Source organism: Terrapene carolina, unplaced genomic scaffold, assembly GCF_002925995.2.
Source record: "Terrapene carolina triunguis isolate 2854851 unplaced genomic scaffold, T_m_triunguis-2.0 Scaffold88, whole genome shotgun sequence".
Lineage (NCBI taxonomy): Eukaryota > Metazoa > Chordata > Testudines > Emydidae > Terrapene > Terrapene triunguis.
In genome coordinates, this window is record NW_020664439.1 from 23,721,681 (window position 1) to 23,725,802 (window position 4,122).

The following is a 4,122-nucleotide window of genomic DNA, read 5'->3' on the forward strand; positions in this document are numbered from 1 at the left end:
TAGCCGTCTGGCCTGACCCCCTCACTATATGTGTATATATTCATATTCATTCATAGATCAGAACACGTGTTAACAAAAGGGGTCAATCCTTCAATTTCTTATTTATGTGAAGCCAATGTGAAGCTTATATGACTAAAGACATAGTCATGAATAAAGGATTACAGTATAGGACAGGGCCGGCTCTAGGCACCAACCTAGCAAGCAGGTGCCTAGGGCGGCCAGTGAAGAGGGGGGCGGCACGTCTGGCCATTCGGCGGCAATTCGGAGGCGGGGTTGTCACTCCCTCTCAGAGCGAAGGACCTGCCGCCGATCGCGATCGCGGCTTTTTTGTGTGTGTGCTTGGGGCGGCAAAAACACTAGAGCCGGCGCTGGTATAGGGGCCTTAGAATTCCTTTTGGAGATCTTTCTTACTCTGGCATTAGTTTATTCTAGATAATGGAAATCAGAAAAACCTCTCTGCCTGATTGTTTGGGGAAAGTAGCTCTTACGGAAGAAAATGTATTCCAAACTAGGAAGAATAACAGAGTTTGAATTACAGATCATACAACTTTACACTGTTTATGGGAAAAATAAATCTGACTGACTCATCTCAATTTGTATAGTGCTGGGACCACACATAGCCTTTAGTTTCTGGGTCACTGCGTTAATTCAGAATAACCTAAGACTGCTGAGCAGACTATTTCTTGTTGGGTCAACTACACAGTTTGTACAAACGAATGTAATTCGCTGTCTCTGAATTAACTAGTTTTCAGATCCATTGCTGCCTCAGGCCTTGGCTACGCTGGCGCTGTAAAGCGCCAGTGTAATCAGAGCCTGCAGTGCTGCATGCTCGCTCGCAGCGCTGCAAGCTACTCCCCTCGGAGAGGTGGAGTACATATAGCGCTGCGAGAGAGCTCTCGCAGCGCTGGCGGCACGACTACACTTGCGCTTCACAGCGCTGCCGCGGCAGCGCTGTGAATTCCCAAGTGTAGCCACGGCCTCAGTTTATGTTTAATGCTCTGGATACATGGAATAATAGCAATAGGGCCTCTGAAATAAAATAAATAGACGTACCTCTTTTTTGTTTTCTTATGGGTTGTAAATTTTTACTACTCCAAGGCAGTGATTGTTTGGTTTACACTAAAGTCAGTTTTCCCTCCTACATCTTTCATTTTAGGCTCCCCATCCCATTCTGCTTCCATCATCGATGGATACTTATGGGTACTTAGGTATAACACATTGGCAGATACATTAAAATATCATAGGGGATAGATTAGATTGCAAATACTGCACTCACCCTGAGAGTGACAAGCTCCTCTGTGGTTGCAATGCAACTTCATAACCAGCCACGTGAGAGTACTGGAGAAAGTTTAATATGTGTTAACTAGTAAGTTTGATGCAGCATTACTTGGGATTTGAAAATAGTAGTGAGGATGGATTCCTTAAAAAGGAAGTCTCTATCTGGCTGATAGCCTGGTAGTATCATATACATGATGATTTCCGCTCCTTCCATACTGTGAAATGAGGCTCTCAACATTAACCCTTTATTATCAGCTGATACCTATCCAACTCCTTTCCCTTAAAATGTGTGTTGACATAACCGAAATATAGCCTTAACTATAAAGGCACTACTGTTGCCTCTGTAATATATATGAATATACATATGAAATAACTTCAGCACCTAAGTGCTGTTATTTGCATAGAATCATAGAAATAGAAGGCTGGAAAAACCTTGAGAGGTCATCTAGTTCAGTCCTTGGCACTGAGGCAGGACCAAGCATACCTATAGCATCCTGACAGGTGTCTGTCTAACCTGTTCTTAAAAACCTCCAATAATGCGGATTCCACAACCTCCCTTGGAAGCCTGTTTAACTACTCTTATAGTTAGAAAGCTTTTCCTAAAACTCTATTGTTGCAGATTAAGTACATTTCTACTTGTCCTATCTTCAGGGAATGTGGAAACCAACTGAGCACCATACTCTTTATAACAGCCCTTAACAGCCATATTTGAAGACTGTTATCAGCTCCCCCTTCAGTGTTCTTTTCTCTACACTAAATATGCCCATATTTTTTTTAACCTTTCCCCATACGCCATGTTTTTAAACCTTTTCTCATTTTTGTTGCTTTCCTCTGGACTTCTCCAATTTGTCCACTTGTTTCCTAAAATGTGGTGCCCAGAATGGGGCACACTACTCCAGATGAGACCTCACTGGTGCTGAGTAGCATGGTACAAATTACCTCCCATGTCTTAAATATGACACTCCTGTTAGTATGCATCAAAAAATTTTTTTGCAACTGCATCACATTGTTGACTCATATTCAATTTGTGATCCCCTAGAACCCCTTTTCAGAAGAACTACCATTTAGCCAGTAATTTCCCATTGTATGGTTGTCAATTTGATTGTTCCTTCCTAAGTGTAGGACTTTGAACTTGTCTTTATTGAATTTCATCTTGTAATTTCAGACCAGTTCTCCAATTTATCAAGGTCATTTTGAATGCTGATCCTGTACTCCAAAGTGCCAGCAACCTCTCCCAGCTTGGTCATCTACAAACATTATAAGCATACTCTCCACTCCCATATTCAAGTCATTAATGAAAATATGAATAGTACCTGACCCAGGACAGACCCTTGCTGGACCCCACTTGATATGTGCTTTCAGTTTGAAAGAGAATCATTGATAACTATTCTGTGTACAGTTTTTCAGCCAGTTGTGCACTTATAGTAATTTAATCTAGACCATATTTCCCTAGTTTGCTTATGAGAATGTCATGTGGGACTGTGTCAGAAGGCTTACTAAAATCAAGATATATCATGTCTACCTCTTACCCCCATCCACTAGGCCAGTAACCCCTTCAAAAAAGGAAATTAGGTTGGTTTGGTATGATTTGTTCCTGACAAATCCATATTGGTTATTACTTATAAATCTATTATTCTCTAGGTACTTACAAATTGATTTGTTTAATAACTTGTTCCAGTATCTTTCCAGATATCAAAGTTAGGCTGACTGGGCTATAATTCCTTGGGTCTTGTTTGTTCCCCTTTTCATCATACTTGTCATACATATATCGATGTACCTCAAATATGCCTAAATTATTTTAACTGCCAGTGGTTAGAGCAAGAGCCTGTGAGTCAAGACTTCTAGGTTCTGCAATGAGTAAAGTAATTTCTGGAAGGTATATAAATCTGTTTGCAAAGTTGGTAGAGCACTTTGGGATCTCTGGATGATAGGCACTAAATAAGACCCCAATCCTGTGGAGACTTATGCACATGCTTAACTTTATGCACATGAGTATTCCTATGAAGAGATTGAGTTAAATAGGACTATTCACATACATAAGTCTTTACATGATAAGGTGCTGAGTGTTCTTTAACATCAGAGATGTAAATATGAATTCAACATCTCAGCCTTAACTTTGCCTTTTCTGTTTTTTATAAGGTGGGAATATATGGATTTATTTAGGCACCATGAAATCCAAATAGGAGTCAAATCCTGCCACTGGAACAATGTGGATTGGCCCGCCTGTCTGTATGGAGTTCCTGTTCCCACGCAGAGCCCTATTGAAAACATTGCAGCTCTGCAAGTATGCAAAAATCTGCCTTTGTGCATGCAGTTGCAGTATCTGGCCCAAATCTGTAAAAGTAGGGGTGGGTAGCAAACCGTTTGGAAGGGGATGTAGTAACAGAGCCTTCTGTCACTTTTCATCTTATTAGCCAAATAGACGATAGCTAATTCCTACTCTATTTTTCGTGAGTACATTATGCTCATGTTCCAGTCACTTCCCACACACATGATTTATTGAGAGTAATGTAATCTGCTGATGGGGGCAAAACTGACAGATTCCAGGCTTGGCTAAATTAAATTTTGCTTATGTTTGACAATAAAAAAATAACTAAGGGCTTGTGCACCGCAGAAAATGTTCGTGGCCTTCTGAGCTGCACAAAGCCTACCAGACAATGACTGACTGCTCCACAGCAGGCCAGTCTCTTCTGGGAAAAGACTGATTTGCTTCAGAAGCTCAAAAGGAAAACCTTGAGTGTAAGGCAGGGAGGTTCCATAGTGTGAGGTACTGGACCATGTGAGAGAGCTCCCTCTGGTGATGTTTCTGTATATATTCCCACGTAAGCTCCCCCGCTCCCCCTC